The sequence below is a fragment of the Hetaerina americana genome, unplaced genomic scaffold, assembly GCF_022747635.1.
Source record: "Hetaerina americana unplaced genomic scaffold, ioHetAmer1.1.p SCAF_19, whole genome shotgun sequence".
Lineage (NCBI taxonomy): Eukaryota > Metazoa > Arthropoda > Insecta > Odonata > Calopterygidae > Hetaerina > Hetaerina americana.
Genome location: NW_027286752.1, coordinates 8,642,482 through 8,654,271, shown reverse-complemented (window position 1 = coordinate 8,654,271; position 11,790 = coordinate 8,642,482). Strand labels below are relative to the sequence as shown.

General features: G+C 44.0%; 1 long non-coding RNA gene across 1 annotated transcript in view; it reads left to right on the top strand.

Moving 5' to 3' along the window:
• The first annotated feature begins 378 nt into the window (after positions 1 to 378).
• The window catches only part of LOC139687278 (uncharacterized), a 355,024-nt gene continuing 343,612 nt past the window's right edge, over positions 379 to 11,790 (top strand). Inside the window, exon 1 of the long non-coding RNA XR_011700630.1 lies at positions 379 to 1,352. This is a non-coding gene — a long non-coding RNA (uncharacterized lncRNA). The remainder of the gene's footprint in view (positions 1,353 to 11,790) is intronic.

Sequence of the window (11,790 nt, the reverse complement as noted above, 5' to 3'; positions counted from 1 at the left end):
CCTCCTCCGCCCCTCTCCGCCTACACCGCAATCCTACTCCACGCGCATCCTCCTCCTCCGCCCCTCCCTTCAGGTTTCTCCGCCGGGTTCCCCGCTCCTCCGCTGAGGGCGCCAGCGTCAGTTGCCAGGGGCTACAGACCGGTCGGTCTCTCTCCCTCTCACACCCTTCGCCCCTCCTGCCCCTGACGGCAACCCATCCCCCTCCGCCCCTCGCAGCTCTTTTTTTCCGAGGGAGGCGACCCCTCCCTCCGCGCCTCTCCTCATCTCATACCGAAGGGAGGGAGGAGAGAGAGAGAGAGAGGGGAATGGCTAGGCGCTCGTGTGTTGGTCGCAGAGGCGGCTGCTGTTCCTGCTGCCAGTAGTGATCACAACCGCGTGAGGTCTGGGTCCCCCCTGCCCGCTGGAGCCGTGCCCTGTGAGCACGTGCATTTCTGTGCGAACCCCCGTGTTTGTGTGTGTGTGCGTCTGTGCTAGCTCCCCCGGGACCCCCGTCGCATTGTTGTGGTCAAGGGACCGACCACCGAAAAGGTCCAGAGGAGAAAACTCTACGGAGAGCTTCTTCTCCACCGAGGAGGACGAAGGCGATTGGATTCGTTTAATGACCTGACATAAACAAGTACGGTTCGTGAGGGTGAGTTACGTGATCGGGAAGGATATTTGTTTGGTGGGCGTTCCTCGTAGCAACGCCATCGCTGTTTTCTCTCTCCCTCTCTCTCACTCACTCTGCGCTGTCTCCCTCCCGCCAATAACTCGACGACAGTGCTTCGAAGGCGAGAGGAGTGCGGGACTTGATCGGTGGAGTGAATCCACCGTGGGCCTCTCTTCTTGCGAAAAGGCCCCCTCATCTATCTCACTGGCGAATCCCGTCCGCGTTTACCCATGGACCCGCGTGTCTTTCGCTAAGGGATGAACGAACAAAGGATCAGGCCTATTTTTGATTCGGTCTAAATTCCTCATCTCCTGCCATCTTCATCAGGGAAGGAGAGAGTTAGTTGCCTGGTGCTCGTGGTGCGACTTGGGACCAAATCGTCCTCTCTTGAGAGGAACTAGAAGAAGAAAGATAGATACCCGGAGCACTTGTCCTGGGCACTGTGGTGTTCCGTCCTCGCCGGGACGAAGGCAGTCGGAGGGAGAGTGAGGATGGTGAACGCTTGAGTCCCGAGTGCGGGCCAGCCTGAGCGAGCGGGTTGAGTCGAGGGGGAGGGGAAGAGGCGGCGCCCATTTGCGTGCTGGAATGTTTTCGTGTGGGAAGTGAACATTCGGGAGGGAGGCCGATCCGCAGGCGAGCCCCAATCCTTTTCTTCCCTGGCAGATCTGGAGGTCCCGGGTTCCGGTGGTGAATCTCGATTAAGGTAGGTCAGCTGCACGTTTTTCCTTCACTCCTTCCGCACTGAGGGATTAAATGATATACGTTTACGTGCCCTTCAACGGCATGGTGCTTGATAAAAATAATAGACTGCTGTGGTTTTAGAAATACCCGGCGTATTGTACGCACGGCCGTGGCAATCCTCTGGGTGGAAACGTCTGCCTTTAATATCGTAACCATGACAACCGGCGACGGTGATCGTCCTCGGTCACGCGTGTTAGTTACTTCTGTCAATTCTCTCGTTCTCACTCCGTGCATTCAGACTGCTGCATTCGGAAAGGGAAGGCTGTGATTCCGGCGTGCCCAAGGCGTTTTTCGTAATTTGACTGAGAATTGTCCTACGGGTTATTCCTCGCACATTGCACGTTCTTCTGCAAAACCACATACATATATGTGTGGCGCCCTTGTATTTGTGACCATTGAAGTCATAAATAACGTGAACGCGATTGGATGTCATTAGTAACCCCAATCGAAAATTTACGTGCATGCCGTGTCATGTCACAGAAGAAAATGGTGAATTCCATCGAGGTGAAGTTTGTGGGGTTTCGTTGTTAATCTTAACCCACTGACTGCCTGCGTTCATTTGCAAGGCGCTCTTCGGACAATGGTCGAGTTCACTTTGCTCTCGTAGCTTGACCATCTCCGTGGATGGACCCGTTGGTCGAGTTCTAAGGAAGATTCAGCATCCGTGCTTAGCTCCGTTTAACTCTTCAGGCAAAATTTTCCATACCACGTATTAAATATCATCGTAATTTAATCAAAATGTTAGCTCTTGAGCAATGGGCAAGCTGTAGTTCATTGTGATCTCATCGATTGCTTGTTGACACTCTCCTGGGAGGAGTGACAATTTAACGTTGCCATTTGCCACGAAGCGAAAACTTGTTAGTTTGTACACTAATGTTGGCGGCGACAGCTTCAATGACTTCGTCAGTTTTTTCTAGATATTTACATTCCGTCGATGAGCCTTTATTTATATGGTAGTTAACTGGCAATTAAATGTGTTCTCAGGTAGCAAGCGTTGTGGGTATGTCACGAAGGGCTATGCCCTCATCGAACATGCACTTGGTAGAACGTTGCCAATTAGTGATGAAAATTACATGTAGAGTCGGATTTTTGTTTTGGGATGCATGCCCTTGATCAAGAATGTACGTGATGTTACTCGTGGAGAAAGCCATAAATGGCGGGGCTATAAAAGGCTGAGGAGCACAATTGTATCTATCTATATTACGTTGATGGGTGATGCTCCCTCTGATAGTGCATCGAGATATGAGAAAATCTTACAGGGTCACGACATTCCTCCCTTAATCTTTCTTTCTCATATGTTGGGGTGACGCTCCAAGTTCAACTCGGAAAAACAAATAAGTATTGTGCGATCTAGAATAAGCTACAGTATTACCCTTTTTTATGAAACCAGGCCGAAGCCCCATTGGATGTTATCGCCGTTTTTATTTCCTGTCCATTGGTAAGGAGAAGACGTTTTCGATTCTAAATGTTCGTTTTCGCTCTATTCTTTTATCAACTGCTTTGAAATATAAATTCGGACGATTTTACTTCACAGATTCCGTTTATTCTTTATGTATTCGGACCTTAAAACGATTGGTCGTGCTTTGTGCTCGGTTCAAGTTTAGACCCCTTATGGTATTTGTTACTTTGCTCCTCGCATTCGTGAGGGAGGTTGTTGGAAACACATTGAATTTTAATAGCAGTTTAAATATTAATGGACTCTTGGAAGAAATTTAAATTAATTTGATCCTGTGCAAAAATAAATTCTTGATATGTTTGTAAAATAAAGCACTCCTTTACCATATGTAAGCAAATATTTGCACTTGTCATTATTTTACTAGCACACCTCTAGGATGTCATCAGAAAAATCCGGGGTTCCTACAGCACTGAAAGGTTGCATGTAGTCCATATGGAGGGCATTCTCGTAAATCGTCAACGTATAAATTTTCATTTTGCCCATCATTTCTGTGATTATTGATAGAAATATTTGTAATTTTATTTCACTGAGCTTTCTATAGCTCCTTCGAAGGAGTTACAGTGGCAAAGGTATCTCGTATAATTTACTTTTTCTTTGGTTATAATGATGACAGAATGTTATTATGTAAGAATATATGTTGAAATATCATTTGTTCAACATGTTTTTAGAAACAAGTCAGACATCCCATTTCATTATTATGAAAAATAAGCAAGACTCTTTTAGACCGCTGGGTCCTTGAAATGTCGTGCCGTGTACTCCCACTAGGAAACGTCAATTCTGGGTGCACTGGTCGACCTTTCACCCGAGGCATAGCGTAGCCATTACCACCCGATCCATAAAATAAGGAGTTGGTTCCTAATGAGGAAACTTTTAGCACGTCACGCCTAGAGAATGTTCCCCGATCAATGGACCCTGCTCGTGGGGTAATTAATTCGAGCTGTTGTTTTTATAAGCCTTTACACTCATCTTAAAGACACCCACCCCCCACCCCCCAACAATCACTACGAGGGAGGCGATTAGTTAGTTAGTCCACGCATTCCTCGTTTTCTCAGCACCATAAAAAGCTCGGGAAAAATTTTATGTATTAAGGGTTTAATTTCGAAAATGGTTAGAATGCGGGACGCCGTGTACAACAGTTGTTGATAAATGCACATGAAAAGTTCATGGTTTCTGTGAATTAAAAAAAAGTCGTATCGCTGTAATATCCATTACCTGAACTCGTCGATTGTGTGGTCGGTTTCGTATCCTGCTGTAACCTTCATAAATTACGTTTAATTTCCGAATTTATGGACATTCCTCACTTGACCGCGATATTTCATTTCTCGGGAAGGTATATTGTAGTGCCGTGCAGACTCTGACCGTTTTCATCTCCGTGTGGACTTAATCAACCAACTCAGCGAGGTTAAATTTTACATCGAGTTATTGGCTAGGCAATGTTATGATACCGATCATTATTCCGAGCAAGAGTTATTGTTATGTTTTTAACAGACGATTTTGTGAATTATTATCACCTTTCTCGGCCATGTACTGTTGGTATTCTGTTACAAAGAGGCTGGTAGTGAGCATGGTACCGCATTAAACGCGCATTCCTTGGCGTCTGCATATTCCTCGCGAGCCATCACTGGGACGCGAGGGAGTGTTGTGCATTTCTCTCCAAGGACGAATCGGTAAAATACCGGTATGCCAATCTGAGTTGGTGTTTATAGTCAATGATTTGCGTTGAAAATCATTCGTAGGGAGCAAAAAATCACGTCACGTCATTGATTTGGAAAAGTTGTTCAATACTACTAATTAATTTTAGTGTCCTCGTGTTTGTGATTGTTTTTTTTTAAATACTCTATGAGCCTTTCAAAACGTTCAGCTCAGTCTTCAATTCAGACACCGTTTCAACTGATTAATAAATCAATCAGGTGGACCACTTGTGTTAACAGGAAAGTAATGAAAGCGACGGAATGAAATATGGCGAAATGGGAAAGCCTGAAGGTCTCACGTCAGAACCGAAAGGAAAATCGAACTGCTCGCGTAGATGAACGTTGATATTGTCGGGATCACGAATCGTTCGCGAAAATAAGTACCCTTTTAATCATTCGAAGGGGAGTAATTAATTCCAGGGTCGGAGATATATTTGTTATCGCCTAGCCATTCACTCTTGGGAAGTTCCCCATCGCTTTTAAATAGATCGCCTGCGGAATTGTTGCTTTCCCGGGAGTATAGTGTTATTTATTATTATTTCAACAATACTCCAGGAGACTCACCCCAATGTGGCCTATTACATTGGGGTAAAAATTATAAGGACGGCCACAAATAACCAAGATCTTGATGGAGGGACACCCACACAGGCGGGAATCGAACCCACGACGTCTGGAACGCAAGAAAGTTAACCAGACGTCAGTGAGGCCCGACACTTAAATCGTTTACTCCAGCGAATCCTACTGTTTAATCCACTTTTCCTACCTGCCATGAATGTCTCCCAGCAATCTTCCCACTTCCTCCACCATACCGTTCTAAACAATTTTGATTATTATAGTCATATTTAGCCTTCCTTTTTAAGAAAAGACTAGTAAAAACTTTGATATGGAGCGTAGCTATGTACGGCGCGGAAACGTGGTCATTGAAGCAGGAGGATAGACGTAGACTGGAGGCTTTTGAAATGTGGGTGGGTAGAAGAATGGAGAAGGTGAAATGGACAGAGAAGAAAACAAATGAGGAAGTACTTGGTATGGTGGGTGAAGAGAGGGGTTTGTTGGGAGAAATCCTATGGAGGCAGGAAAAGTGGATGAAGGGGGTATTGATCGGTGGTGGGATGTTGAAGACAGTAATAGAGGGGTGAATGTAAGGCAAACGAGGAAAGGGAAGGAAGAGGATAGGGATGTTGGACGGGATGAAGGTAGGAAGGAAGTACTCAGAGATGAAGAGGGACCTGATGTAGAGTTGGATGCTGGATTTTGTGTTTTGTTAGGAGTAATAAAATATTTATTTGGTAGTTAAGTCCATCCAAAAAACCTACCTTAACCGGTAGATTACCTTAAAAATATTAACCTTTCATTTGTACTATGTATGGTTAATGTGTTGCTCTAATGAGAGCTTCTTATTGGTTATGTTTCTTCGCGGTGTTGTTTCGTGGACATTTTTGCGTGGTCTGTGGAGATTGACAGGTGGGCGTGCCGTGTTAGGGGTAATTAACGCCAGGATCCAAATCCGTTCCTCGCCCCCGAGGAGAGTTAACCGATCGACGGCGCTTTCCTCCGAGTGTGTGAGTCCCATTGCGAATGCACGACCATGAATGGGACCATCGAATGGCACTGAAGAGGAGCCTCTTTTCATTTTGGGGACAATGTCTTCTGTGTCGTGACGTCTGCAGTGACAGGCGTCACCGCTCCGCAATCGAATGAACGGACGCGCGGGCTCGATTTCCGGGGAAGAAAATCGAAGAGGCGTAAAAAAAATACTGAGAAAGTTTAATTTTTTTATCTCCGTCCCAATTAAGCCTCGGCTGTCGTTCGTGTCATTTTTAGTGCGATTTTGGGTTTGACGAATGCCCAGTAGAAATTTCTCGTCAAGTATTTGGGGTTGCAGGAGCTTTGACGATTTTCCGGTTCATTTTTTAAGACCTTTTTCGGTCAGAAGCGCTTTGGTTTCTCAGTTGTGAATTGTTTGTTTTTTTCCGAATCCCGCAATGGTATGACCTTCGCTCAAAGCTGGTGATTTTTTACTAATGTTATTTTGTGCGTATTGTATATATTATAATTTTTCGTACTCCCTTGGATAGATGTCCGACCTATCGGCATCGTAGCCTTTGATTATGCTATTAATATTATACCCGTTATTAAATTTTTACCATTCATCTTTTATAATTCTCTTCCCTATTTATTTTATTTTAATTTTCAGAGATTTCTGGAAAGTTTTGTGAGGAGTGAGTGTTTTAAATCACCAGTTAATCATTTTGAGATTTAATGATTCTGAGTATCCTTGATTTGAAGGGAGCTTTAGCGTGTGGGGTAAACAAAAGACGGCCAGCTCAGATCGTGAATGTATTGAGCATGTCATAAACTCCACAGGATTATTTTAATGATGTGGTTGAGGTTATGTCTGCCCCAGTAACACAATGCGTAAATTTTTTTTTCAGTCCTCGGTCTCGTGGAAATTTTGCGAGCAAGAAATGGGATTCAGTCAGAATCGCAAAGCGTTTGGAACAGAAGATTGAAGTGTTGCCCCACAAAAAAACTTCGCTTGTGCCCTTGAATTGGTTCTGTTTTCCGGTCAACAGATGTTCTGAATAACTAAGCATACATTTCCTGACTACCTAGAGAAATACTAGAGCTCCAAATTTAATGCTAAAAGGTTTTGGTAATTATTCGCTGCCAAAGACCCATGACGTATTTTTTACAGTTTAAAAGTGAAAAATGTCAGGTTTTAGGGCTGAATTTCTGGGCATATTAATAAAATATAATGTGCGTTAGTTTTCAAATCAATGATTATTACTTTTTTCCCAAAAACTTCCTTACTGACGACGACGAAAGTTTCACATTATGACCCTTACTATTTTACTAGTTATATTGAAGCAATTAAAGTGCTTTAGTCAATCATTATCATTATGAACATGTTAGAGTAACCTCTATTTATTCAAGATAAATAAACTTTAATTCGATATGCATAAATATAATGGAAAAGTTATTAAATCCTCAGCCTAGAGTCTCAGGCATTCAAGCCCGAATTGCCCTTAGTAATTAAGTGTTGCTGCTTTATTGAGTATTTGTTGGCGATTTGAATAGGTTTTATTTTTTTCATCATTATGTTCCTATCTGTGGGCTCTGGGTTCGATTGTTAATTTTCTAAGATTTATTTTTGATATCTAAGATTTATTTTCTCTCTTGAGCCGAAATTGGTTTCAAATTACAACAGGTCGACAATATAAACGATGACGTTACATGCTATTACTTTAGTTTCATCTCGTGATTTATTTGTCGTAAGGAGATACGTATCTGAAATTAAATGAGGAAACTGATGCTTAATGCTCGTAGAAGTTAACCTGCTCCACGGCAGCACGTTAACTTCTTGGGTTGCACGCGATAGCGACGACGCTCTTGGGTTACTCCTGCGCCTTCAATTATGCCTTAGCGAGAGAAAGGCCCTGACTTTCACGTTGGAAGTAAAATTGGACCTCTTATTGCCGTTCGGTTCTACTCTTTCAATTACGAAACTTCCTGTGACGTTATCCTCCAGTGCTATAATCAACATACGCCAAAGTTAGTTTAAATTCCACACTTTTACGATTGACACGACATCTGTGGACTGCGTGAGCTCAACAACGTGACTGATTTGTGACTCCTTGCACGTAATCACTAATGCCCCCGTAAACCTTGAGTTTCGTGGCACCCTGCATTTTTCTGGTTCGCTTCCTGCATATTAGCATGGGTGGAATTTGCAAAGACGTGTGCGCCGAGAACAAAGAAGGAGGAATTTGGACGCTTCATTAGCGTGGCTGTTTATCTAGTTGTGAAAGTTTAAGTAACCTTCGGTAATAATACGCAGGGGTCTGCGATGAGTCGGATCGTAATGTCACGTAATTCCCGCGGCACTGGGAACTTTCGTCTCAACCCATGTTCCAACGACGTGGGCGTTGCGGTAGCCTTATATTATACAGTTTTATTGAATAGCCGTGAGTGTGCGTTGTCGTCGATGTGTGAAAAGTCTTTCTGTTGCGGAGAAGGCGAGGGCAATTGTTCGTTCGTGTTGGCAATTCCATATTTCACAAAGTACACTCGTGCATGCATATTTGCATTCTTCCGATCCAAAGGGCTTTAAGCCATTTTGAAAAAAAACGCACGTAGGAGATTCGAAACGAAGCAATGAAAAATGAAGGCGGACATTCGGTAGCTAACACAAAAAGCTGGCTAAAAGGACGTGCAGTGGAATTGCAGCGCAAGAAGTTTGGATTTGTTTCGTTTAATGCAATGATATGATCGGGCTGCAATGGCAGATGTGATAACCACAGTTGCCATCACTAAAAACCAGGACCGGTGTTCTCTCCTCTAAGGAAACTGAATTTTGCAGGGATTGACGGAGATCGAGCGGTATCAACAAATTTTTTGTCGCCAGATTTTCCTCATGACTCTGCTCTTATTCTCCCTCAATGCTTTACCCTCGTGGTCCCTTTTTGAAAAGCCTTGACTTACGCTGCCGACATCGCACCGTGTTTTCCGCACTCATTTGATGGAATTAGTATGTAATTTTCATTGATTCGATTACCTAAATAATTTATATATGCGTGCACTTGAAGAGACCGTTGCGTTGAAGCGTTAAGAAGAAATTCATCCTTTTGAGCTCGAGTGTTAGCTTGCTACAATACATATTTGCGTACTTATTTTCACCCTAATGCATTGTAAATGGACTGAGGTTAAGAAAGTAAAATTTATTCTCTGTATTGAACCTAAGACCCTACGATCAAAAAATTGAATTTTTCCCTAACCTTTAAAGAAGGCTTTAAACAACATTTTCCTTTTAAATTTCAAAACTATGCAATGTATTTCAAATTTTAAACGTCAACAAGTAGGTCACTTGAATACCACAGCTAATTACATTTAAAAACGTTGAAATAAATCCTGCGAGTTTTCATATCATTACAGGTCTATCTCCCGAGCAAAGGCAAAGTTTCGGAAGCCTTCCCAGGTTATGGGTTAATTACGAGGGCAATAGCTAGAAATGGCATTTGAAAGGGATATTGCCAAAGGCAGCGTAAATAAGGATGGCCACAAAAGAAATGTCTCCGGAGCTTGTGTATTGAAAAAATCCCCCCCCCCCCAACGATCACCAGATGGGCCAATAGGTAGCACAGTAATATCACAAAAAAATACCGAGCTCTTCCAAGACATAATTAAAAACATAATTAAACCCATATTTCAGAATAAATGTTTGATGGGATACTAGTGGGGCCTGCAGAAATGGTATGAAAAATAAACAACATATGTAGCAGAAGGTTCAATAACCGGGCATTCGAAAATAGTTCAAATCACTCCCATCTGCCAATAATAATAATAAAAGTTACAAAGAATATTTGTAAATAAATTTGGATTTTATTATTCGTGATAATCCAAATTGAAGTGTATTGAAATAGACAGGTTGGTACGGAACATTGATGTCCCAAGAGAGCCTTCGAAAAGGTCCTTCACTACGACACTTGAAGACAGTGACCTCGGTCACCTTCTTTAACTCTCTCGTAGAGTAAATGAGACTAAGGGTTTAACAGGATCAAGGGCTTACTTACGCATACAAAAAGTAGCCGTTGATGGGATCAACTGAACAAGAGTTTAACCGGCGTGTCCCGAAGAAGTGTGATGGGACCTCTTCTATTTCTTATCAATTGACCCCATCAGGCCCACATGCAACCGGAAACTATCGTATATGGCGGAGACACAATTGTGCCCACAGAAATAATGAGCCTGGAAGGATTAATATTACTTTCATACGACGGGGACTGAATTTCGGGTTTGCGCAGAGACTGAGGGTTGAAATTAAACATGAACAACTTCCCTCTGATCAATTCGTGGAGTAATTGAAACGGAATAACTATCATGACTGAATTAAGCACCGCGGAGCTCGCCAATTACTGAATTAGCCACACTCGTAATCGACGTTTGATGGGAAGCACACGTAGAAGAATGTCCGCCTCAAAGAAAATTGGCTCCATCGGGTAGGTGGTGGGTAATCGTGGTGAAAAAATCATTATTTCATACTTAACAGGGCACATTTATAATATGGGCCAAGCATCGTGATCCATCAGAAAAAGTGCTACTTAGTTCAAGTTCACAGAAGATCCACATGTTTGTGAAAACGTGTTTCAAGGAGATTGCACATGCTTGAGACGTTTTAGAGTAGTGGCGAGGGACGTACGCGAGATGCACGGGTGCGATGAAAGGGAGGAGATTGCTTCTGACTGTAAGGAAGAAATGCATTATTTGAGACTTCACACCACGTGGGCGGATTAAGCCGTTCATTTAAAAAGAAAGAAATCAACTTCGTCGCCAAAAGATTTAAATGCTCGTTTTCAACTTCCGCGACCACAGAAGAACCAAGGTCAAACGGCGTAGCATTATTTGCGATGCCTGACCTTGTTTTCGTGCGAGGTTTTATTTCTGCGGACAGTTGATGGCGTAAATTCTCGACGCCCACTAACACTGAACGCGCTCAAATGCGGGTGTCCAGACACCCGTGGATCTCAGTGAGATGGTGCGACTTGGTTGGGCCTCCACACACCCCCGCCTTGAGTCTTCCCCTTCATGAAACTTTCCTTGTTTACGCGACGAGGCAGCCAGGAGTAAGAGGAAGTCTTGCTAACAGACCCGAACACACCTTCCTTCCCCGTGTATTATTTAGCCCTCCCTCATTCCCGGGGCCCATTCCGGCAGCAGCTCTGAGCCGGCTGGCTTTCATTAAAACGGCAGTCCCTTCGGTCGATTCACCTTCGGAGTCCACTGGCCACTTCTTCCCATCTCGCCCTCCCCGCTTCGAAATTCTCTTTCCTCGTCCGGTCGCTCGTCTTCCTCCTCCCTCCCCCGCCCACGTCCATTCAGGGCTCTAGCCCGAAGCCCCACGCCTGCCCCATCCCCTGCCTTAACGACCCTCCCACCCGCATACCAGCCCACCTCCCTCTCCCTTCGCCCCTCCATTCGCCCCTATCACAGAGGGAAGCGGGGGTGCCGGCCAGTGTGCCGCGACCACCGTCCACGAGTGTAGTTTAAGCGAAGGGAGCATTCCGTGGCGATTGGGAGGCTGTGGCGTGGTTCTCTCTTTCCCGGGAACATGGATGAGATTGTGGGAATCAGGATGCACATATATCGTATGTAGAAATTTTCCGTTGATATGTATAATGCATATCAAGTGAGCACTAGCGAACAAAAACACAGAAACACTCAAGAAAAAAAAGAATCTTACACGTTTTCAATTT